At 38.8% G+C, this 27460-nt stretch overlaps 1 protein-coding gene and 1 pseudogene across 3 annotated transcripts in view; both read right to left on the bottom strand.

Annotated features, from left to right (window-relative positions):
• The window catches only part of RALA (RAS like proto-oncogene A), a 77738-nt gene that overhangs the window by 41425 nt on the left and 8853 nt on the right, over window positions 1–27460 (bottom strand). The window lies entirely within an intron of this gene.
• On the bottom strand, window positions 4152–4250 carry LOC149748457 (U6 spliceosomal RNA; annotated as a pseudogene).

The raw sequence follows: 27460 nt of genomic DNA, 5'->3' as shown, positions 1-27460 counted from the left end.
CATAAAAAGAAACGAAATTGAGCTATTTGTAATGAGGTGGATGGACCTAGAGTGAAGTAAGTCAGAAAGAGAAAGAGAAATACTGTATGCTAACACATATATATGGAATTTAAGAAAAAAAATGTGTCATGAAGAACCTAGGGGTAAGACAGGAATAAAGACACAGACCTAGTAGAGAATGGACTTGAGGATATGGGGAGGGGGAAGGGTAAGCTGTGACAAAGCGAGACAGAGGCATGGACATATATACACTACGAAACGTAAGGTAGATAGCTAGTGGGAAGCAGCCGCATAGCACAGGGAGATCAGCTCAGTGCTTTGTGACAGCCTGTAGGGGTGGGATAGGGAGGGTGGGAGAGAGGGAGATGCAAGAGGGAAGAGATATGGGAACATATGTATATGTATAACTGATTCACTTTGTTATAAAGCAGAAACTAACGCACCATTGTAAAGCAATTATACTCCAATAAAGATGTAAAAAAAAAAAAGACAACAAATAAATGTTAGTGAGGATGTGGAGAAAAGGAAACCCTTGTACCTTGTTGGTGAGAATGTAAACTGGTGTAGCTACTATGGAAAACAGTACAAAGGTTTCTCAAAAAAACTAAAAATAGAACTACCATATGACCAAACAATTCCACTCCTGGGTATATATCCAAATAAAAACAAAATACTAATTTGAAAATATACATGCACCCCAATATTCATAGCAACATTATTTACAATCGCCAAGATACAGAAGCAACCTACACACACATTGGAATATTACTCAACCATAAAAAAGAACGAAATCTTGCCATTGCAGCAACATGGATCAACGTGGGGAGCATTATGCTAAGTGAAGTCAGACAGAGAAAGATAAATACTGTAAAAACAAAACAAAAACAACGAACTGGTGAATATAACAAAAAGAAACAGACTCACAGATATAGAGAAGTAGTGGTTACCAGTGGGGAGAGGGAAGGGGGAGGGGTAATATAGGGGTAGGGGAATAAGAGATAAAAGTATTAGGTATAAAGTAAGCTATAAGGACATATTGTACAACACAGGGAATATAGTCAGTATTTTAGAATAACTATAAATGGAGTATGACCTTTAAAAATTGTGAATCACTACATTGTATACTTGTAACTTATTTAATACTGTACAGCAACTATACTTCAATTTAAAAAAACAGCCTGAGTTTTAAAGAATACAATTTATTCAGTACCAGTTATGAGAATAAATCCGTTTCCTGATGTCAACCGAAGGAAAATGCACAACCTTAAAGTTGCATGTTATGTTTTATTTGGGGACCTTCCTGAGGATGACAGCCCAGGAGACAGCCTCTTAGATAGCTCTGAGGAACTGTTCCAAAGAGGCAAGGGAGGATATATAGGAGTTTTTGCTGGGGGGGAAAAAAACAACAACAACTGCTAATCACAAAAACCAGACATCTCAAGTTAATGATTTTGGTGCTTTTCTATGTATGGGAAGATGCAAGAGTCTGGGCTCACTGAAATTATTCCTTAGACATGCACCTTAGCTATCTAGGGCCAGTATCGTGTTTTTCTCCACCCTGAATTCCTCTCAGGGCGCACCATCGGGGTGGCCACAGCGGCTGACAGCTTGGTGGCGGGCAACTGTCTACCAGGATGGCAATCTTTGTTTACTGAAATGACAGGCAACTTTTTTCTGTCCCCACCGATACGGGTGACCAAAGAATCACAAATAAGGAAGCAGCTAGGACTAGGCAATATCTGGCATAAAAAGGAGTTAAGAGTGAGGCACAAGTGGGAGAGAAGAGAAAGGAGAGCCAGTAGTGTTCGTTGCTATAGAGAAGGGTTGAAATGATTTATCTTTAATGTTTTCTTTACAGCATTGGGACTGGTTAGCTAAAACTCAATTTATAAGGGAACATATTGATCAGTCATGGCCCTGCAAATTAAGCACTGAAACCATTTTAACAAACCAGGAATTTAAGGCTAAAGTTTAACTCCACAGCAACAAAGAAAAATTCCCTTTGTACCAATTAAGCTTTACTACAGCTCTTTCATAGACGACCTGCTGAGTTTCTACTTTGTGGAATTGTGGCTGAACAGCCAATCCTTTTTTTTTTTTTTAACATCTTTATTGGGGTATAATTGCTTTACAATGGTGTGTTAGTTTCTGCTTTATAACAAAGTGAATCAGTTATACATATACATATGTTCCCATATCTCTTGCATCTCCCTCCCTCCCACCTTCCCTATCCCACCCCTACAGGGGGTCACAAAGCACCGAGCTGATCTCCCTGTGCTATGCGGCTGCTTCCCACTAGCTATCTACCTTACGTTTGGTAGCCAATTCTCTTTAAAGGAATAACAAGGAGCTCCTAAAAAACCAGAAAGAAAATATAAACTAGTAACCTTTGAAATTGTGACTTGCTATGCATGGCACCCCGTACCACTCCAGTCAGGTTAACGTGTTATGTACTGTAAGATGCTCACTGTTAAGTATGGCATAGCAAATATACAGAAAATATCATTTTAAATTAAAAACCTCCTCTGACAATGAATATATTATCTGAACTTACATTTAATGACAACTTGAATATTATCAATTAAACTCTCCATTGCAAACTTGTTTACCAAGGGTTCACTTCCCAGGGCTATGCTGAATAGTCCGAATCTTACGGTTAGTGTTGATCACCACGCCATGCATGCATGCAGCATACATGCACGCATGCATGGGACTTGAGCTCCCTCCCCCCTCAACAAGTTTTCATGATCCTAAAAGTAACATGTGCTCATCGTATACAATGTGGAGAGTAAGGAGAAGAGGGGAAAAGTCACCTGTGTCGTCCTATCATCCACTGTTAATATTTTTGAATTTTTATCTTCTTCTAGGACTAACTTATACAAAGCATTCAACCAGTCATATGGTTCAAGAAACTGGAGAAAAATTCTGAGGAGAGCAGAAAAGAAGAGAAAAAAGGAGATTTAAAAAATCATAATACCTGGAGATGGAACAAAAACATTGGAGGAAAATAAATAATATTTTCATTTATTGAGATACTTTTTCAACTACTGATTATCTCATGAAACTCTCAAGGCTTCTTTATAACTATTATCCACATTTTACAGGTGAAAAAATTGAGCCACACAGAGCTTTTTAAAAGGTGCCCCAAATCACACTGCTGACGTGGAGCCAGGATTTAAAAAAATCCAGATCCTAAGTGTTTACCACCTAAACTTTACTACCACTATGGAAGAAAATGGTTAAGAATGAGCTTTTTTACAAGGCTTAGGGCACAGATGGCTTTAGACGCAATTTCTTTTAAACATAAAAAGATAATTCTCAAGGGTGGCACAGAAAGCCTACACAAATCATTTTATTTAAGTAATAACACCCTAAATGGGAAAAGAATTTGAAAAAAGAATAAGAAAAAAGAATTTGAAAAAAGAATAGATACATGTATATGTATAACTGAATCACCTGAAACTAACACCCTAAATGGGAAAAGAATTTGAAAAAAGAATAGATACATGTATGTGTATAACTGAATCACCTGAAACTAACACAACATTGTTAATCAACAATACTCCAATATAAAATAAAAAGTTAAAAAAACAGTCAGTGGTACTGAAAGAGCAATAGTCATACCAAAAGAAGCCATATTATAATTGCATTTATGAACACAGAAATTTCATAAAATACAAACACCTGAATCTTACTTCTTACTAAAAGAATAACTCATTAGAGTTAAATGTGTTTTATCCCAGGAATACAGTAATAACTTAATATTAAGAATGCTATAAAATAGGGCTTCCCTGGTGGCGCAGTGGTTGAGAGTCCGCCTGCTGATGCAGGGGACGCGAGTTCGTGTCCCGGTCCGGGAAGATCCCACATGCCGCGGAATGGCTGGGCCCATGAGCCATGGCCGCTGAGCCTGCGCGTCCGGAGCCTGTGCTCCGCAACGGGAGAGGCCACAGCAGTGAGAGGCCCGCGTACCGCAAAAAAAAAAAAAGAATGCTATAAAATAATACAATCACATGATTAGGCCCAATGAGAAAAGCCATATAATCAACAAAAGAGAAAAGAAAAAGGCATCAGAAAAATTCAATACTCCCTCCTGATAAAAATCTAAGTTAGACACCAGAGGCTGCCTGCTGTTCGTGTATATACGTACTTCTAATGAAATGCTTCACACAGATTTGAGAGCCATTCTTGTACAGGAGCCACGCTAAACTTCTCTGTGTTTTAAAAAAGTATATATGCCACTAAAGCAAGCGAATTTCATGTGTAGGGAATGCAAATTAGAGAGACGGTGATAGCGGGAGGAAGAAAAATAGCTCTGAATTCTCTTTTCTGGGTTTTAATATTCTTGTCTATGGCTGCCAATGAATGAAGCGAAAAATTCTGCTCATAATTTTGGGCTTATCTAGCACCTACTTACCCAGAGATTTCAAAACACTGGTTAATAATAAAAGCACAACACACAAGTTAACATCAGCAAAGGGAGATAGCTACTGTTCAAAGAAACTGCTCCCATTTTCTCTCGGCTACATTAAAATTATGAATCATGTAGGTAAGCTGCGTTGTGAGTCATGGTAAGTTAATACTGAACTGTAGCCAGCTTACTACTGTTCATTCTCTTCTTCATGAAAAGGCAAAAGTGTATTTAAAAAGTACAAAATTTTAAGTTTAAGTTATGTGAAACATAATGTGAAGTTACAAACTAGGAGAGGAAAAAAAGACTTTGGAATTCCGTAAAAATCATGAAAACATCTTGTAGCACCTAGATTTTTCTTCCCAAGATTGAGTACTGATAAATCTTAATTTGAGACTTGATCATATCTTAAAGTTAAAAATGACAGTAATTTGTAGAGTCATAAAACTAAAGTTTCAGTTCATGACCAGACAACGGACTACACAGAAAACATACAAGTCTGTATTAAAAACAAAACAAAACTTCTACGGTAAAAGAAAAATGACCTGAAGGGAAGATACTCTCCACAGGTGGTTTTAAGCAGGAATTCCGATTCACTGGTCTAAGACGGGGACAGTGTCTATGTATTTTGTAAAAAGCTGCCTAGATAATCCTAATTGCATCCTGGTTAGGAATAATCACTCTGTACGTATATCTATAAAGTTGAACCATATCAAACTGCCAACATGAGATTTCCTTTTTTACATACAAAAAAAGCAATTTCATATGATTCACCTAACAGAAAGTGGCCAAGGATTAAAAACAGCGAACACTTACTGAATGCTGTATGACTTTGTACCAGGCACTAAGTTCTTTATACCTGTTGTTGAAAGTCTGATAACACCAGGCAAAAGGTGGGCAGAAATAAACCTAGACTCTGTATGGGGAGGTGAGGGGGACAGAGAGGCAGCTGAGAAAGAGGAGGAGCTGAATCAGGGGTGATGCCATAGGGCAAATTATTGTTATGCTTGGGATAAAGACCACTGGGGGTCTCAGATGGATTGATGGTGGCAGGAGAAGAGACTGGAGAACGTTAATTTAAAACAAGTTCCGCATTTAGCAATTTATGCGGTCAAGGAAGGGACCACCCTTCTGAGTAATTTCCAACAAGTCTTTAACTGCAGGAAAACAGATTAGAACGCAAGTCCTATTCCTCTGAGGGGGGGAGGTGTTGGGGGTGGGGGTGGAGAGAAAGGGAGTGCGCTCTCTCTTTAAGGAGTTTTCTGAGTACAGTCATGGCTCCTCAGGAATGGTCAGGAATCGTAGGCTGGGCAGCAGCCCCATGCACAAGGAAACCTCCAATCTTCTCAAACTGTATCACTAAACACCCAATCATACATCTAAAATTAAAACATTAAACATGCACACCTAAATTCAAACCAGTGGTTAGAAGCACAGTTGTAATATCTCAATATCATTTAAGGTTACAGGCTTCAGCTAATATAGAGGACAACTTCATGATCAAAGAGAGAACATTTGGAAGGTCCAGGCCCCAGAGAAAGTGAGATTTTCCTGGAGACCTCATCCAATACAATATCCTTTGGTATACTAGTCTATTTCTTCCAATTTTACATGTGATACGATTTTAACAAGTTACTTTCATTTTTACCTAAAAGTTTTACCGCAAGATATTTTTTGAAGTCAGGTAAATATAATGCAACTGAAGAACCACAGAAGAAGTCTTAATAATAACCCAGCCTTCTTATTTTTCAGATGAGGAAACAAGGGCTTGAGAAGAGTTAAGTCATTTGCCAGAAATTCAACAGAAACTTGTGGTAGAGTTAAAACTGGAACTGACCCAGGATGGTATGATCCAGCAGATTCTAAGTATCTGTGCCAGTGTAGTTAGACCAGATGTGAAATCACAGTGTACTAGCAAATGACTTTTGAAGCAAATACCCCTTACCCACTCTGTTTTGCTCTATCCCCAAATCCGGGGTTCAGTTCAAGGGATGGGCTGAGCATGTTTGCTCTCCTTAGTAACTGGTACCCACTTGTCAGTCTCCACACCCATCAACCCACCATACTGGAGGGCCGTTCAACTAATGGAGTCAGTTTAACTTCAATGTGATCAAGTAGTTTTATGTTACGCCAGCTGTTCAAAAATGTGGTCTTGGTTACGCAGTGACAGGTGCTGAATGAAGACAGAGACCTGTTACAACAGACTCTCTGTAACAACAAAGCATTCATAAATCACCTTCTTTCCTTTTTGGGTTCTTGCTGTCATCAAGAATCAGTAGTGGCCTCACAGAGGTTATGTATACAGTTATGGTTATAACTAACCAAATTAGTGAACCTTAACTCTAAAGGTTTGAAAGGAAAAAAAAAATTAAAGCTCTTACATGCTATTTTATAAGATTTCTTATTGAGAAACAGCCAGCATGAACAGATGAGGCCTGTATTTGTTTAATTCCAGCAGACTAAATTCTTAGGCCTAAATATAGTTGTCATTCTCATAAAGCCAAGAAATATAGGCAAGAAAATTCAAGTAGTTCTGAACTATGAATTGCTAGTTATATTTTGGTTGACAGGATGCAGCTATAATGTACAAAGCATGAGAACAAATTTAAGATATCAGAATAGAGGTTTTGATCTTGCCGTGCCCCCCCAAAGCTATATACATACGAACTAAAATACCAAAGGGACTGACATGAATCCCCTTATTATTAACACTGCCCGCCTTTTATATAAGCACCACCTATCACAATAAAAAGTAAAATCAGTTTGACATGGCTTACTTAAAATTCTTCAGACTCCATATTGCTCTTGGGTTAAAATGTAAATTCCTTAATACTGTCTACCTATGTTATCCGCCCCTTTACTACGCTTGTCCCTTAAACCTTATATACCTCAATCCTGATGCAGTTTTCAAATTCTACTAACGAAATATGTGTAGACAATTTGGGGAAGTTTGGATTAAATGGCAACAGGTAAAGTGGATTTGTGGGTAGTTGAACAACATGGTACCAAGGAAGGTTAATAGACTCTATAGGAACTGGCATGACATATTAATGACTTGAATATAGAAATAAAAGGTATGGTTGAAATGAGTTTAGTCATCACAACATTTTCTGGATGCTACGTTCAGACCCACACATCTGTTTTCAAATAGGAATAATAAACTACAATTACAGCATGAAGAAAAGATTAAGGAATGGGAAAAGAAAAACTCTGGCTATCAAAAGTTTATCTAACTACTGTGTTAGTCTATATACTTTTTAGAATTTTATTTGTAACAGCTTTGAGGTATGACATAATAAACCGCACGTATTCAAAAGTTTGCCCCATTATAATCCCCTCTCTTCCACTCCCTCGCCAATACATCAATCTGCTTTCTGTAACTATAAATAAGTTAGCATTTTCTAGAGTTTCTAGGATTATGTAATATGTACTCTATCTGGCTTCTTTCTCAGCATAATTTCGAGATGCATCCCTGTTGCTGCTGTATCAAGAGCTCATTTCTTGCACTGTTGCACAGTATTCCATTGTATGGATACACTACACTCTGTTTATCCATTCACCTGCTGATGGACATGTGAATTTAGTTTTTGACATCTGTTGACAAAGGTGCAAAAGGCAATGCAGAAAAGAAAGAAGTGTCTGTCAACAATGATACTGGGACAACTAGATATCCATATGCTAAAAAAAATGAACTTAGATCCATATCTTGCACCATATATGAAAATTAAGTCAAAATGGACCATTCTTATATATAAAACCTAAAACTACAAAACTTCAAGAAGAAAGCATAGAGTTAGGCATATGATCTTGAGTTAGACAATTTTCTTAGATATAATACCAGAAGCAAAATCCAGAAGAACTGGTACTAAATTGCACTACATCAAGTACTAGTTTTTTTGTTTTTTTCTGTCTGGGTAATTTGGATCAGTACCAGTTTAGTTCTGTTGTTTAAAATTTTTTTCTTGTGTGTTTAAAAGCAAGGCATGCTTGTGATGACTGTAAACAGACTAATTTGGATTGCTGAAGCTGGTTCTGCTCTGGAGAGGAGTGGGGTTTTTCTTCCTTTTCTTGATTTTGGGGGGAGGGAGGAGTATGGGGTTTGTTTTTAGTCTTTTTTTTTTTTTTTTTTTAAACGATTGGACATGGGCTCCTCTGGTGGCGCAGTGGTTGAAAATCTGCCTGCTAAAGCAGGGGACACGGGTTTGAGCCCTGGTCTGGGAAGATCCCATATGCCGCGGAGCAACTAGGCCCGTGAGCCACAACTACTGAGCCTGCGCATCTGGAGCCTGTGCTCCGCAACAAGAGAGGCCGCTATAGTGAAGAGGCCCGCGCACCATGATGAAGAGTGGCCCCCGCTTTCCGCAACTAGAGAAAGCCCTCACACAGAAACGAAAACCCAACACAGCCAAAAATAAATAAATAAAAGATTACTATAAAAAAAACCAAAAACGATTGGACAGCCTTTAAGAGGAGGACAGGTAGATTCCACATTCCACATCCTAGATCTAGTTTAGAAAACGTGTTCTCCACCTGGTGCTCTTAGGAAGAAGTATAGGAAACGTTGCATGTAACACTGTCCTTTTTTTTTTTTTTTTTTTTTGCGGTACGCGGGCCTCTCACTGTTGTGGCCTCTCCCGTTGCGGCGCACAGGCTCCAGACGCGCAGGCTCAGCGGCCATGGCTCACGGGCGCAGCTGCTCCGCGGCATGTGGGATCTTCCCGGACCAGGGCACGAACCCGTGTCCCCTGCATCGGCAGGCGGACTCTCAACCACAGCGCCACCGGGGAAGCCCACACTGTCTTTTTTGAAAGTTGCCTCTTCTCCCCACCCTCGAGTAGGTCCAATATTTGATGAAACTCATGAAAACTGGTGAAACTTGACTAGCCTCTTTTCTAGAATGCATTCTCTATGTGACTTTCAAGAAAATGTCTGCCATTTGATTTTTTTAAGTTAATTTCTAACTTCTTCCACCAATAAATGAAGAAAAGTATTGCGCCTTTTGAAATACATCAAACCGATTAAGTTAATAATTTTAAAAATTTTCCCTGTCAAAAAGAAAATGGAAGGTAAGCCACAGACTGGGAGAAAAATTTTAGAATTTAAGACTAAAATTACTGAGGAAAAGAGAAAGACGATTCTGGCTCACTGGCAGGATCTCAAAAATGAAATGAACTGTCTGCAAGCTCCCATCAAACAACTGAAACAGAGAAAGAAAGGGAGGTGGTAGAGACTGAGCTGATTAAATTTAAATTCCTTCTTAATCTATAAATACACGTTTTAGCTATTTCTAGGATGACCGATTTAATCATATTTGATATCATATTAAATCAATGGTGAAAGAAGTTCTTGATCCATACAACTCAATAAAAACGTCTTCAGTTAAAACATTTTGGCTTAATAGGGTGACGTAAACGTGTAAGGAAAGAATGCTACCTAAGCAGAACCTTTTTTTTTTTGGGGGGGGGTGCCACGCCACTCTGCATGTTCCACTGACCAGGGATCAAACCTGCGTCCCCTGCATTGGAAGCACAGTCTTAACCACTGGACCACCAGGGAAGTCCCTAAACAGAACCTCTTCTGTGTAGCATTCCCAGCCTTCCGACTGCTATCCAGACCTGGGTAGGTAACTCCTTGTTGGTTCCAGAGCATTTTGGACAAAACTTCTTCCAGTGCTTCTCATCACATTAATTATTGGGAGCTTTTCAGTAGCGAAGAGCTTCCCCCCTCCCCCAATTCTATAATCCCACCATTTAGCACAGGATCTAGCAGATAACTAGTATATACATACGCATTTGAAAAAGAAATTAAACTCTTGAAAATGACTTTGGAGAACAGGTAATCAGTATTGATAAAATTCTGAGGCATTCCTGGAGGAAGAATAGGAACCCCAGTTAAGAATTGTTGATTGGGCTTCCCTGGTGGCGCAGTGGTTCAGAGTCTGCCTGCCAATGCAGGGGACACGGGTTCGTGCCCCGGTCCGGGAGGATCCCACATGCCACGTAGCGGCTGGGCCCGTGAGCCATGGCCGCTGAGCCTGAGGCCACAACGGTGATAGGCCCGCATACCACAAAAAAAAAAAGAATTGTGGATTGAGGGGATGGGCAGGGAAAGGAGAGACAGCAAAGGAGACAGGCAGACTGCTCCCATATCTGATAACGCTTTGTTGTATTACCTGGAATTACAATGTATTATGCATTATGGACAAATTGAACACTGGTCTCAGAGGCTAAGTTAACTTTTACGAGACTAATGTTGAAAAAGAAACCCTGAAAAAAATAAAATGGAGTCGTCAGAGATAATTCTGCTGAGCTGAGCTGATACTTCATGCAATTTTCTTAATAAATTAATACGACCATGTCAATGTTATATAACATTTGACTACAAAGAAATTTAATCTTCTGATAATAAGGTCATTTACTAAAATCACTATAGCCAGTTGCAAATCTCTACAAAACTTTTTGCTTCTTACCGTATGTATTAAAAGGTTATATATGTATTAGACGTGCTCTGTTCTTATACCCAGCCCAGTAGGTTTATTTATGTAAGCTATGTTTATAGTGACTGAACTATTCTCACAAATTAACCAAGGACATAAATATCCCAGTCCACTTTGAGAACCCGATAAAGTCCATGGACCCTCAGTACAGAAGCCCCACCATGGTTCTAGTTAAAAGCTAATATAAATGCTATAAAGCTATACCTACAGTTATTGCTTTTGCTGGTTTTTTTTGTGTGAATTATTAGTAAAAACCGATCTTTGTTTTAAAAAATGGTTAACATAACCATGGTTGTCATAGAGAATTAATGACAAGGAGATTTACTGTCACATCCATAATAATAAAAAATGAAGGATTAAATTATGAATAACCATATAATGGAATTACAAAGCAATCATTAAAAAGTGACACTGAGTACTGAATGACACTGAAAAATGTTCACAAAATATGCGAAGTAGCTTACACACAGTATTTATGTATGAACTTTTTAAACAGATATGTATTAGTACAAACAGGAAAAACATTAGATAGCAATACAATTGAATAAGAGTAATCTAAACAGGGGAACATGAAAAATTAATTTCCAGGGCTTTTCATTTATCTCTATTCGTAGTATTTTATTATGAAGATTACTCTTGTAATCAGAAATGAAAAGCTTAGTAAAAAATAAAAAATATTTAAAACAGTGTGGATGGGCTTTAATAGAATCAAACTTTTGAAAATTGCTGTGGGCAATCGGGAAGACATTGGTCACACACAGCCAAGTTGGAAGTACACAGCATAATGCACAGGATTCTGTAGACACTCAAGTGGGTCTGTGGTAGTCAGCCTCCAGGCTGAGTCCCAACAGCCCTCTCCCCCCATATTCACACCCCCGTGTTGTCTTCCTGTATTGCACCAGCCTTGATCTGTGTGATCAATGTAATCAGCAGAAATGAAGGCCTGTTCCTTCCTAGAAAAGGCAATGAAAGACTGAGAACTGCACCCTGGACAGACGCTCTCATTACTGTCTAAATGGAAAACCATGCCGTGGGCAGTCCTATGTGAGAAGCCCACGTGGCAAGGAACTGAAGCCACCTACCAACAACCATGTAAGCAGGATAAGGAAGCTGACCCTCTAGCCCTAGACAAGCCTCAGGTGCCCGCAGTCCTGGCTGACACCTTGATTACAGCCTCATGACAGACTCTGAGTCAGAACCATCCAGCTAAGCTACTTCTGATTCCTATCCCACAGAAACTGTGAGATAACAAATGTTTGTTGTTTTAAGGTTGCAGTGATTTGTAACGCAGCAATAGCTGACTATGTACAGCTTACAGCTTTGGAGACGAGAGCCCTTTTAAGAACCTACCTTAGGGAAAAAGCACCTAGGCTATAACTCATTTTGCTCAAATTCAAGATTCTGATCTCCTTCTTGGTCTGACCCAAATGAGAAAAGATATTTGAATACCTTTGCAAAATGTTCAGTTCCTTAGATGTGCCTTCTACTTCTTCCCCCCTCCCACTCATATTTCATCCCATCTTCTCTTTCAGTCATTGTAAAGCTATGGTCAGCAAACTCCTGTAAAGAGCCAGATAGTAAATATTCTAGGCTTCTCTGGAGCAACTACTCAACCCTGCTGCTGTAGTTTGAAAGCAGCCATAGACAATATCTAAATAATTGGGCATGGCTGTGTTCCAATAAAACTTTATTTCAAAAACAGGCAGTAGACTGAATTTGGCTCCAGAACTGTGGCTTGCCAACCCCTGCTATAAATGAAACTGATCAAGACCCTAGTAAGCTCGTGCAGTATATCCCATTCCCTCTAGCTGACTCAATAGATGCTGTTCCAGAAATCCCCCACCCTTCCATGCATCAATTTGTCCCTCTCTACGGGATGCAAACATGTTATTCTCCTATCTTAAAAAACAAAACAAAAATTCTCAACCCTGCTGCCATTTCTTGAGCTCTCTGTATCGAACTCTGCTTCTTTCCTCTCCTAAGCCTGCTCTTATCAGGCTTTTGTTAAGGTCACCAATGATCTTCAAATCACTAAATTTAACCATCAATTCTCAATCTTCATTATACTTCACTTAGCAGCAGCAGCTGACCCAGATGATCACTCCCTCTTTCTTAAAATAATTTTATTTTTGACTTCCAAGATACCTTGATCACTTTTGGGTTTTTTTTTTTCTCTCTTTATCAGTAAATGGCAACCCATTCTTCGAGTTGCTCAGGCCAAAACCACTGGAATCATTCGACTCCTCTTTCACAGGCCACATCTGATCTGCTGGCAAATTTGTAGGCTCTACCCTCAAAATATATCCACTCCTGAGAATACTCCCCATGTTACTCGGAATAAAATTCTTACAATGGTTGATAAGGTCCTAAATTATCTTGCTATTCCTTCTACTAGAAGATAAACACATGGCTCACTCCCTCATATCCATTAGGACTCCCCTCTGTAGAATATAAGATCCATGAGGACAGGGAATTTTTCTTTGTTTACTGTTACATCTCCATTAACTTAGTACCTGACACATAGTAAGTCCTTAAGAAATATTTGTTGAATGAATGAGTTAACTGTGAAAAGAGACCAAAAACAAACCCCCCCAAAACAAACAAAAAAAAACCCCAAACCAAGAAACAAACCATTTTCAAAGTTGATGGGAAACTTATTAGCAAAACAAATTGTGTATATTAACTTTTTCCTCCATTTCCATTTTCACAGTGTTTGTAAAACATAATCAAAGCCCCTGATAACTTACAGCAAAAAGGCTGGAATACAAGTCAATGCACCTGGATTTTGCCACATACTAGCCTCTAAAGACTTTAGTTTTTTTTTTTTTTTTTTTTAAGACTTTAGTTTTTCTGACACTTACTAACCTCTGATGACCATGGTTTTCAGATCTGTAAAATGACGACTGAACCAGGAGTCTTGGACCCCTTTAAAATCTACAAACTTCCAAAATTTTACATATAATTTCAGAGGCTTATGAGATGACAGATGCTCCCCAAACCCACAGGGATCTGACCACAGCTTCCATAAAGGTGTGTTGATAGGGAAGTACAAGTTTGACTTCCTGGAAAAAAATCACGCTTTATAGAAGTGTCATACCAGCTGATAAGCTGGTGACACAGAAGTGAAGCAAACACTTATTTAAGGGCTTAAAATGTCCAAGGTGTTATGTTAGATATGGAAAAAGTTATCTTCTGGTCTCCAACAATAACAATAGAAACTAAGTAGGAATTTTCATCTTTTCAGATTTTTGTAGAAGACCATGTAAATGAGTCCCTAAAAGTTGTGTAACATGTATAAGGTCACACAGCTAATAAATGGCTGAGCAAGAATTCAAATATACATCTATGAAACCCCAAACCTACACTATTTCCAATGTACCATATACCACAAGTTTTAGTTCAAGGACACAACATCTGAAATTGCCACAGAAACTGAAGGAATCTTGATTAGACAGACAACTAGCTGTACTCTACCTCTAGTACAGTTATAAAAAATCATCTTAATAGCTGAGTCATAGGTCGTTATGAAGGATATTTCCAGAATTCACAGGTAAGTCCCATAAGGGCAGAGGCTATGTAGATTTCCTACTAGAAAGAATCTGCTCATAAGCTAATAGGAATACTCAGTTATATTTCTGAACATAAACTAATAGCTATTCCTGCATATTTTTTAAAGGAAAAGGTGCTAAAATTTGTGGATGAATGCCTACTGTATTCTAATATTTTATGGTATTTATCAAAATGATTCTATAAGGCAGGCATCAGATAGATTAAAAAAAACAAGACTCGGGCTTCCCTGGTGGCACAGTGGTTGGGAGTCCGCCTGCCGATGCAGGGGACACGGGTTCGTGCCCTGGTCCGGGAAGATCCCACATGCCGCGGAGCAGCTGCGCCCGTGAGCCATGGCCGCTGAGCCTGCGCGTCCGGAGCCTGTGCTCCGCAACGGGAGAGGCCACAACAGTGAGAGGCCCGCGTACCGCAAAAAAAAAAAACAAGACTCAAGACTGAGCAAGGCATTATGCATCTTGAATATTAACCAGCTGAGTAGAGATGTGAATAGAGCCCATCTGCTTCCAACTGCTGCTGCTCATATCCACTTGGATATTCAAAGAGAACCCAAACTCAAAATGATTAAAATAACCTGTTCTTTCTCCTATGTTCCTCATTTCAGTGAATGGCATCATCACCCACTTGGGCTCAAGAATAACTGATTAACTTCACACCTATTAGGATGGCTGCTACTACAATCCCCCCTCCCCCAAAACGAAAAAACAAAAACAGAAAATAACAAGTGTTGGTGAGGATGTGGAGAGACTGGAACCCTGTGCACTCTTCTTGGGAATGTAAAATGGCACAGCTACTATGGAAAACAGTATGGTGGTTCCTAAAAGAATTAAAGATAGAATTAGCATATGATCCAGCAATGCTACTTGTGGGTATATATACCCCAAAGAATTGAAAGCAGGGTCTTACTCCCTGCCACCTCTGCCAATAAAAAAGAAAAAAAAATAGAAAAAAAGAAAGCAGGGTCTCAAAGAGGTATCTGTACACCCATGTTCATAGCAGCATTGTTCATAATAGCTAAAGCATGGAAGGAACCCAAGTGTTTATCAACGGATGAACGGATAAGCAAAATGTGGTATATACATACAATGGAATAATATTCAACATGAAAAGCAAGGAAATTCTGCACTCTGTTACAACATGGATAAACCTTGAGGACACTGGGCTAAGTGAAATAAGCTAGTCACAAAAAGACAAATACTGTACGATTCCACTTGTATGAGATACTTAGAATAGTCAAAATCATAAAGACAGAAGGTAGAATGGTTGTTACCAGGGGCTACGGGGAGGGGAGAATGGAGAGTTATTGTTTAAGGAATACACACTTTCAGTTTTACAAGATGAAAAGAGTTATAAGGATGGACAGTTCGTGGTGATGGTTGCACAACAATGTGAATGTATTTAATACCACTAAACTGTACACTTAAAGACGGTCAAGATGGTAAATGTTATGTTAGTGTATTTTACCTCAAAAATAGTGGAAACAAACAAAACGATAATTACATAGAATTTAAAAATTAAAAAACAATGTACATATCTATACTAGTTATCTATTGCTCCATAAAAATTACTCTAAAACTTAGTGGCGTAAAATAACAAACCTTCATTATCTTAGAGTTTGAGCAGCTTAGCTTAGCTAGGTGGTGCTAGCTCAGGGACTCTCATGAGGTTGCAGTCAGGATGCTGGGAGACTGCAGTTATCTGAAGGCTTCAACAGAGCTGGAGGCTCTGCTCCCAAGAGGGCTCACTCACGAGGCTGTTGGCGGGAGGCCTCGGAGCTCCTCACCAGCTGGGCCTCTTCACTGGGCTGCTTGAATGTCCTCATAATAGGATAGCTGGCTTCCTCCAGATGGATGACCCCAAGACAGCAAGGCTGAAGCTGCAGTGTCTTTTATGATCTAGTCTTGGAAGTCACACACTGTCATTTGGTCAGCCTTATTCAATGTGAAAGAGAACCATATACAAAGGGTGTGTGTGAATACCAAGAGGCAAAAATCTCTGGTGGGCATTTTAGAGGATGACAACCACAAAGAACTCTACATAGAAAACTACAAAACATTGCTAAGAAAATTTAAAGAAGACCTAAATACTGCTTTAGGTCATGTTTATGCACTGGAACTCTCATTACTGCAAGAATATCAATCCTCCCCAAATTTATCTATAGAGTCAATGCAATTCCAATAAAAATCCAAGCAGGGTTTTTTGTGGAAACTGATAAACTTATTTTAAAATTTGTATGGAGACAGGCACACCAAGAACATACAAAACAGCATCAAAGTATGCAGGAGCTTGTCAAACTAGATTGCCTGTTTTTTTTTTTCCTGGAACAAATCTATTTTATTTACTTTTAATGATATATATACATTTTAAAATGTCGAAACAGTCTCAAATTTATAGAAAAGTTGCAAGTTCAATACAAAAACATTTTCTCCCTGAGCCATTTGAGAGTAAGCTGCTGATAGTGATACTCAGTCTCACCTGAACACCTTTGCATTTATCTCCAACAAACAAGGACAATCTCCTTCAAACCATAATATAACCATCAACATTGGGAAATAAGCTTTAACACATTTCTACCATAGAATCCTCAGACCCTATCCAAGATTCTGCATCGGGTTAAAATCACGTGTTGCATTTAGTTGTCACATCTCTTTGGTCACCTTCAGTTTAGAACAATTCCTCAGACTTTCTTTGACTTTCATGAACTTGACAGTTTTGAAGATTACTGGCCAATTATTTCATACGTCCCTTAATTGAGTTGCCTGATGATTAGATTCAGGTTACACATTTTCAGCAGGAAGAACAAAAAAGTGATGCTGTTTCTTCTGCCTTTGTTTCTTTTTAATAGATTTTATTTTTTTAGAGCAGTTTAGGTTCACAGCAAAATGCCTCTTTTTGTAAATAAAGTTTTACTGGGACATAGTCACTCCAAATTATTTATGTATTGTCTATAGCTGCTTTCTATTTACAATAGCTGAGGTGCGTAGTTGTAACAGACCATTTGGCCTGCAAAGCCTGTAACATTTAATGTTTGGCCCTTTAAGAAAATGTTTGTTGACTCCTACTGAACTGACTAGGGAGACTTATTAGAGAGCTACAGTAATTAAGACAGTGTGGTATTAGTGAATGGATACACAAGGAGTTGGCAAGCTTTTACTGTTATAAATGTAAATGTGCCCACCTTAAAAAGATAATCTCACCTGAACACCAATTTGAAAATTAATTCCTAACCTGTTTAAAACTGCAGTTTCACTGGATTTTGAAAACATTTATTAAAAATACACACACAAGGGCTTCCCTGGTGGCACAGTGGTTGAGAATCTGCCTGCTAATGCAGGGGACACGGGTTCGAGCCCTGGTCTGGGAGGATCCCACATGCCGCGGAACAACTAGGCCCGTCAGCCACAACTACTGAGCCTGCGCACCTGGCGCTTGTGCTCCACAACAAGAGAGGCCGCGATAGTGAGAGGCCGGCGCACCGCGATGAACAGTGGCCCCCGCTTGCCGCAACTAGAGAAAGCCCTCGCACAGAAACGAAGACCCAACACAGCAAAAATAGATTAATTAATTAATAAAACTCCTACCCCCAACATCTTCTAAAAAAAAAAATACACACACAAAAGAAGGGAAGACATTTTGATGAGTTTCAAGAACTGACACCAGGGAAAAAGAAAATTAGCAAGACGTATTTCATAAAAAATCTGTTTTAATTAACTGCTGGATAAAATTGAAAACTGAGGACAATTATTAAGAAAACACAACCAACAACATAATTCTCCCATTTTGATCTATATACTTTATAAGGCATTTATTTCAACTATGACAGCCATTAAAACAAATATAAAACAAACTCAACCCTAAAACCAGGCCTTTGAATCCCCATACCACAAAGTGTTAACCAACGCTAGAAAGAAGACTCCATGTGTGCAGGGATTTTTGTATATATTGTGGTCTGGCAGCATCTGGAAGAGGGCCTAGATAATTTATTCTTTATTTAATTTTTCCAGCTTTATTGAAGTATAATTGACAAATAGAAATTGTATGTAGTTAAAATATTATATATATGATGATTTAATATACTAATTATTTGTTTTACTGAATGAACCAAGAAAAGCTGTAACGAAGCATATTCAACTACACTGCTCTCACTAAACAATATTTTGGTACAAAGTATATTTTTACTAGTAAAAATAAAAATTTTTAATTTAAAATAGCTTATACAATCTCTTTGTATCTTTGAATTTATTTACAGTGTACAGTGCATATCATATAACTGCACAGTAGTACATTATATGATTTAAAAGTAAATACACACACGGGAGTTTCTAGAATTCTGTACTGATGGGGTACACGATCAAACATAGATTACTCCTCTGCAGGAGAGGCGCTCAAAGCATAACTAGTTCATGAATAGGAAAGAAAAAATTTGAGAGTATACATTTAGAAACTTATAGAGGAACTTGACAGAGTAATTTTATGCTTGTTCAATTTAGTTTTTAAAATGGGCTTGTTTTCTCTTTTTAAAATTTCATTTTTCTAGTAATTTATTTTATTTTATTTTTTGGCAGTACACGGGCCTCCCACTGTTGTGGCCTCTCCCTTTGTGGAGCACAGGCTCAGCAGCCACAGCTCACGGGCCCAGCCGCTCCGCGGCATGTAGGACCTTCCCGGAGCAGGGCACGAACCCGTGTCCCCTACATCGGCAGGCGGACTCTCAACGACTGCGCCACCAGGGAAGCTCGGACGTGTTAAGTTTTATCACAACTTGACTAGCACATTCTGGTTCACTTCCCCTGCCATCAGTTGTTAAGTATTTAAAGAATATTGTTATTAGGCTAAGTGAAACATAGTTTAAATTTTCATATAAAAATGTATGTGAGGGCTTTACTTCCTTATTCTTAATGGGTAGCCGTAAGTTTCCTCATCTTCTACCTCATAGGGTTGTGTTTGGATGATTAAATGGAAATAATGAGTCAAATTGTTTGGGTCAGGGCCTGGCCATGGAAGGAAATCTACAGATTCTAGTCATTTCCTCCTCCCTCTTTAAGTGCATTTCATATTTCAAGCTGTAAAACTTGACCTCCAAATAAGTGAATGTTACTGTATTATTTTTAGAAGCTTGTGACCAAGATGGTTAGGGAACTAACTAAAGACATGAAGGATGTGTCTGAACAGGCAGACACTGGGGAAGCTGGCAAGGGAGTTGTCTGACTGCCATCTTCAATTATTTGAAGAAAGGTATATGTAAAAATGACTATTCGTAATTCTGTCAACAGATGCACTGTTTAACAAGGGCTCAAAAACATATTTGTGCTCGCATAAGTGCTTCTCCAGAGAAAACAGGAATAAAGAGAAGTCACAGGATAATAGGCTGCAGTTCAAAAGAAGGATGGAATTTTAATTTAAAACATCCAAAAATAACACAGATTTCCACACTATCACTACAAGTTTTTAAGCAACGGCTAGTGGCCAGGTAGTTTTGAGGGGATTTTTGTGAAAGGTGGAAGAATATATTAGCTGCCCTTTGAAGGCCCGTTCTAACTCTATAAGAGATGATACATTTTATACAGATAGTCCAAAACCAGAAGTTCTTGTTTCTGCATTTAATTTTCATACTAAAAAATAAATCCTGAAGAATACTGGAAGAGTATGGAAGCAACCCAAGAGCCACGCAGTATCCAAAGTTCTTTGTTCAACTTAATTATACAATAGTACTTACATATCAGTTGTATCTGTCTACAAAGAGTTTAGATTAGAAACACTCCAGGTGATTAAAAGTATTTTCTTTTTTGTGCAGGAAAATCACAACTACATCAATAGCATCGTCACCATCACCATACACACTTGATGTCATGAAAAGGAACTGGGAACTAGCCTTACTTTTTAAAAAAATCACTTCAAAGATGAATCATATAACATATGGACACTGACAGAGCTTGAGAATCCAAGTAAATGAAAGAAGAGAGGAAGGAAACTAGTTATAAAAATGGGTTTCAGCAATCTGCAGGAATGTAGGAACTCCAAGACAGTTGGCTATGACCCCCACTCACAGAGCTAAAGAAAACTACATAAAAGAAAGCTCAAGAGGAGTACAGAAAAATCGGCCAAATTACCAAGTTGTTACCATTGTTAATGTAGGTCCTCCCCTCACTTGCATGGGAGGTAGGAAGAGGTACGTGGAACGTTTTAGCTTAAACCAAATATCACCTGAGTTTGTTTAGGTAAGAAAAGTGCTACTAGTAAAGGCTAATTTAGAGTTAAAATTAATCATAAAACAAATGTGATCTCCCCCCCAAAACTCCAGATATTAATCTCCTATTACTTTTGGTTTAATTTCATAAAAGTGGGCAAAAAATGACCCAGTGCCCCTAAAGAGGTATACATATGATTTGTCTGCCAAACTTCTTCTAGTGGGAACCACCCTCTCCTACTGCAGTACAACAGGACTATAAATCAGGGCCCGACTATAAAGCAGGACAAGAGACCCAGGCTGGCCAGAGTACTCTATTCCTTAAACTAGTGGGGAAGATTGGCTCTGATGAATCTGGAGATGAAAGTGGCCACCACACAAACAGTCTGCCAGTTTAAAAAAAGAAGCAGAGCTGGGGAAGGAGAGAAAGCCAGCACGTTTCTGTTTCACTTAAGGTAGCCTCAACTGGATTTCTGACTCCTATAATTGAAAGAACCCTAATACCTATAGGTTCTCTATTTGCTTGTTGTGGTTCAGAAAGGAAGAGCTTCTCACTGCTTAACCGCAGAATGAAGATGAAGGTGACTACACGGTCTTTAATTAATTAGTCTTTAATTAATCTAGTACTTCAGTACTAGACATGTGAAAGAATTACGAACAGAAGATTTAGCTTTTATTCCAACCCTCCAAAAAAGCCCCATATGGCAAATTAGAGAAATTAAGCAAAGCTCATGGTTAACATCGCTACCAAAAAAATAGCACTCTGAGAGAAAATCTCTGCAAATCACACATCTCATTGACTTGTATCCAGAACACACAAAGAACTCTTATGACTCAATGAGAAGAAAAATAACCCAATTTTTAAAAGATGGGCAAAAGATTTCAGTAGACATTTCACCAGAGAAACAAGTCAAAGACTTATTAATAAGCACATGAAAAGGTGCTCAACACTATTATTCATTAGAGAAATACAAATTAAAACCACGAGATACTTATTTATATCCACCAGAATAGATATAAATTTTTTTTAAAAGACTCTAACAACTGCTGGTAAAGATGCAGAGAAATGAGAATCCCCAAACATTGCCATTGGGAATGCAAAATAACGTATAGCCACTTAGGAAAACAGTTTGACAGTTTCTTAAAAGATTACACATAAATCTACCATAAAACCTGGAGATTTCACTCCATGATACTCACGAGAAATGAAAACATGCGTCCATGCAAAGACTTGCACATGAATGTTCATAACAGGATTATTCATAATAACCAAAAAGGGGAAGCAATCCAGATGTCCATCAATTGTAAAAGGAGATGCAAAATGTGGTATATCCACAGAATGGAATACGGGGCTACTGTCCATCCATAAAAAGGAAAGAACTACTGACACATGCCACAACATGATAACCAAAAAATATTATGCTAAGTAAAAGAAACTCAAAAGGAATACATATTGTATATTTCTATTTATACATAATGTCCAGAAAAGGGAAGTCTATAGAGACAGAATATAAACTAACGGCTGCCTGGGGATGGGAATGGGAATTAACTAAGAAGGGGAATAAGAGATTTTCTACTGAGGTGATGAAAATGTTTTAAAACTGGATTATGGTAATGATTTACACAAGTCAGTAAAGTTACTAAAAATCACTGTAAACCTAAAATGGGTGAATTTTATGATATGTACATTATGCCTCAAAAAAGTTAATTAGAAAAAGTGAAATAAAAGAGACTAGAGAAGACATAATAAGCAAGCAGAAATTATGAACCTTGATTGGATCCTGGATTGGGGGAAAACACAGCTATTAAAGACAACAGGCGACAACTAACGAAATCTGAATTTGGACTAGATATTAAATGATATTATGAAACTATTGCTGATTTTCTTAGGTGTTACTATAGTATTATGGTTATACAGGAGAATGTCTTCATTCTCAGAAGATGTCAGCTCAGGCACACAGAGGTGAAGTTTCATGTCTCCAACCTTCTTTCAAATAACTCAGAGAAATAAAAGCATCTGTACTTAGAAAGTTAAAGCAGGGACTTTCCTGGTGGTCCAGTGGTTAAGAATCCACCTTCCAATGCAGGGGAGGCGGGTTTCATCCCTAGTCTGGGAACTAAGATCCCACATGCTGCAGGGAGCCCCGCGCACTGCAACTAGAGAGCCCGCACGCCACAACGAAGACCTGACGCAGCCAAAAATAAGTAATAAACAATAAAAAAAAAAGAAAGATAAAGCAAACATGGCAAAACAATAATTGGTAATTGGTTAACTTAGGGTGATTAGTAACTACCGGCATTCGATATAATACTCTTTTTAAGTTTTTTGTAGGTTTGAAACATTTCAAGGCAACAAGGACATACTGTATAGCAGAGGAAACTATAGTCAATGTCCTGGGATAAACCATAATGGAAAAATATATATATAAAAGAATATATATATGTATAACTGAGTCACTTTGCTGTACAGCAGAAATTAAAACAACATTGTAAATCAACTATACTTCAATTTTTAAAAAATGTTTCAAAACACAAAGTTACGGGGAAAAGAGCACTCCTTTTATTGTCTAAAAAATGTTTTGAGGTAAATATTGGTTTACAACGTAAGTTTCATGTGTACAACTTTATATTCCTACTTCTGTACCTACAATATGCTCACCAAAAATTTACTTTTTATCTATCACCATACAGTTGATCCCCTTTATCCATTTTGCCCTCCCCTCTACCCCTTCCCCTCTGATAACTACTACTCTGTTCTCTGTATGTATGTATTGTTTGGTTTCTTCATTTTTTCTTTCTGTATTCCACATATGAGTAAAATCAAAAGGTATTTATCTTTCTCTGACTTAATTTCACTTAGCATTAATACCCTCAAGGTCCATGTTGTCACAAATGGCAAGATTTCATCTTTTTTATGGCTGAGTAGTATTCTGTTGTGTGTGTGTGTGTGTGTGTGTGTGTGTGTGTGTGTGTGTGTGTACCACATCTTCTTTACCCATTCATCTGCTGATGGGCACTAAGGCTGTTTCCAAATCTTGACTCTCATAAATAAGGCTGTGATGAACACAGGGGTGCGTATGTGTTTTCAAATCAGTGTTTTCACTTTCTTTGGATAAATACCCTGAAGTGCAATGGCTAGATCATAGGGTAGTTCTATTCTAGACTATTAAAGAAGCCTCCATACCGTTTCTCCACAGCGGCTGCACCAACTTACATTCCCACCCACAGTGCAGGAGGGCCCCTTTCTCCACACCTCGACAACACTTGTTGTTTCTTTGCCTTTTTGATAACAGCCATTCTAACGGGTGTGTGAGGTGATACCTAATTGCAGTTTTGATTTGCATTTCCCTAAAAATTGGTGACGTTGAACATCTTTACATGGCGCACACTCATTTTAAAGTGTAACCAAATGTAAAAGGACTCACCAATGTAGTTCTCAGGACATTTCAGAAAGAGGCACACAACTGAGGTTTAAAGACTGTCATGTCTTTGGTCTATGACTGTTAATACACAGCAAATAATGGAGGGAAGAAACGAAAACTCAAAGTATGAAATAATTATGCACAGACTCAGCAAATTAGAGCTTTCTAGAAATGCTACTGCCAACTAATACTTTTTGAAGTAGTCATTTAAGACAAAGCAACAGTTATTAGTTGGTGCAGAAATCTTTAGTTATATAGCAGTGCCTGAGAAAGCATTTTTGAATGAAGGTCAATAAATTTTCCCACCTGAAAGAGCACCCATTCCCACCTATATCTCTTGGCTGATATAAAGATCAAATGAAACCATATACACAAAAGTACTAAATTTTGATTTAAAAAAATTTATTCATTTATGGGCTTCCCCGGTGGCACAGTGGTTGAGAGTCCGCCTACCGACACATGCCGCGGAGCGGCTGGGCCCGTGAGCCATGGCCTCTGAGCCTGTGCATCCGGAGCCTGTGCTCCGCAACGGGAGAGGCCACAACAGTGAGAGGACCGCGTACCACAAAAAAAAAAAAAAAAAAAAATTATTCATTTATATTTTGTACCTTCCTAGTAAGAATAGGAATAAAACAAAGATTAAGCCTAGCATCATATTTGGTTACTCTTGTCTATAATTGGATTTCCTCAATTTTGTAGTCAACGCTGCACTAACAATTCTTCAAAGCATTGTCAGTGTTCATCATGAATAATTCTCTTTCACTACTCTAACTTGGGCACTTTGTCTTACCATTTAACTATGCCATAATTTGTTAACAGTGTACTTTTGCTGTTGGTGGTGGGTTTTTTTGTTTTTGTTTTTACATATACATGTATGTATTCTTTTTCAAATTCTTTTCCCATTTAGGTTGTTACATAATATTGAGCAGAGTTCCCTGTGCTATACAGTAGGTTCTCGTTGGTTATCCATTTTAAATATAGCAGTGTGCACATGTCAATCCCAAACTGCCCAACTATCCCTTTCCCCCAGCTAACTCAATGGTGTACTTTTGTTGTTGTTGCTTTTGGCCGTGATCCTAGTTCCCCAACCAGGGATCGAACCCGTGCCCCCTGCAGTGGGAGTGTGGAGTCAACCACTGGACTACCAGGGAAATCCCTTTAATAGTGTACTTTTTTTAAAAATAAATTTATTTATTTTATTTTTGGCTGCGTTGGGTCTTCACTGCTGCGCGCGGGCCTTCTCTAGTTGCGTCAAACAGGGGCTACTCTTCATTGCAGTGCGCAGGCTTTTCATTGCGGTGGCTTCTCTTGTTGCAGGGCATGGGCTCTAGGCACGCGGGCTTCAGTTGTGGCATGTGGGCTCAGTAGTTGGGGCTCGCAGGTTCTAGAGCGCAGGCTCAGTAGCTGTGGCACACGGGCTTAAGTTGCTCCACTGTATGTGGGATCTTCCCGGACCAGGGCTCGAACCCATGTCCCCTTCATTGGCAAGTGGATTCTTAACCACTGCGCCACCAGCGAAGCCCAACAAGTGTACTTTGAGCAATTTACAGTTTTAACAGCTTAAACTCATCAGACACACTAATGTAAAACAGGAATCTTGTTATGAATCAAAAGGAACGTTCACCTGGAAGTTCAAACAAAACGTCACATTTATAGTTTTTACAATAAAGAAAACATTCTTGGAATTGGACCTTGAAACAAAATATCTAAGAAGAAAAAAAGATATGCTAAGATGTACATAGGACAGCTTAGACAAAGTACTCTAGCAGATGGCAGAAGACAGAAATTGTACCCACTATGATAGCTATAATCAAAAAGAGGGACAGTAACATACACTGGTGAGGGTGTGGAGAAACTGTAAACTGACCGTGGGGATGTAAAATGGCACAAGTACCTCCGAAAACAGTTTGGCAGTTGCTCAAAATGTTAAACATGGAGTTATCACATGACCTAGTAATTTCACTCCTAGATATATACCCAAGAGGAATGAAAACACATGTCCATGCAAAAACATGTACATCAACGTTTATGGCAGCATTATCCAATATAAGCCAAAAAGTAGAAACATCCAAATGTCCATCAACTGACGAAAGGATAAACAAAATGTGATATATCCACTGAATGGAACATTATTCAGCCATGAGAAGGAATGAAGAACTGATACATGCTAGAACATGGATGAACCTTGAGGCATTATGTTAAACGAAAGAAGCCAGAAACAGAAGACCACATATTGTATGATCCGTTTATGGTATCCAGAAATGACCAGAATGGGCAAATCTCCACAGATGGGAAGTAGATTTATAGCTGTCTGGGGCTGGGGGGTGGAGGGAATCAGGAGTGATGGTTAATGAGCATGGGGTTTCTTTTGGGGGTAATGAAAACGTTCTCAAACTAGATAGAGGTGATGGTTGCACAACTCTGCGACTATACTAAGAACCACTGAATTAATACACTTTAAAAGTAAATTTTATGGTATGTGAATTATATCTCAACAAATCCGTCATTTAAAAAAAAAATCCAGAGGGGCTTCCTTGGTGGTGCAGTGGTTGAGAGTGCGCCTGCCAATGCAGGGGACATGGGTTCGTGCCCCAGTCCGGGAAGATCCCACATGCCGCGGAGCGGCTGGGCCCGTGAGCCATGGCCGCTGAGCCTGCGCATCCGGAGCCTGTGCTCCGCAACGGGAGAGGCCACAACAGTGAGAGGCCCGCGTACGGCAAGAAAAAAAAGAAAATCCAGCCTCCTCACCACCCCACAAATAAGCAAAGGACATAAAAAGACAACTCACAGAATAAAAAATATGACTAATGAATCTACAAAAAGTTCAAATAGTTGCAACCAAAAAAACATAAACTTTAACAAAACAAAACACAAAAACGAGAATGGGTTAATGATCTGGGCCAAAGCAAGGACAAGAAGAGATAGGCAGAGCAAATGATCAAGTTTTATTTTATTCTGAGGGATCAAGAAAGCTACTAAAAGCCACAATCAGCAAATAAGAATCAATGAAGTAACATAGAGAATTATCTTAGGTGTAGTGTACAGCCATATGAAATAGGGAGATCTTAGAGATTAGAAGGGTAGTGGGAAAGTCACTGATAATCCAAGCACTAAGAGACTATGGTTGGTGTCTAGAAACTTAAGACCTCGGGGGATAGGGATTTTCTGTCACAGACAAAATGTCTTAGGGATAAAGATGAAGGAAGACAAAATGTCCTCAGACTAAAAAGGGGTAGGAGAAGTAAGGCAAAAAAGAGGCAACAGAAAAGATCAGCCTCCTGCAAGCCCAGACATCAGGGTGGCAGCATGTAGCAGAGGGTGAGACCTGAGGATCTTCAAGGCAGGAGAGTCCCCAACTACCACCCGCCAAAGGCTGA

The sequence above is a fragment of the Delphinapterus leucas genome, chromosome 9 (assembly GCF_059928025.1).
Source record: "Delphinapterus leucas isolate spDelLeu-1000000601 "Yukka" chromosome 9, BTC_Dleu_Yukka2, whole genome shotgun sequence".
Lineage (NCBI taxonomy): Eukaryota > Metazoa > Chordata > Mammalia > Artiodactyla > Monodontidae > Delphinapterus > Delphinapterus leucas.
Note: the sequence above shows the minus strand (reverse complement) of the source record. Positions and strands in the feature narration are given on the sequence as shown.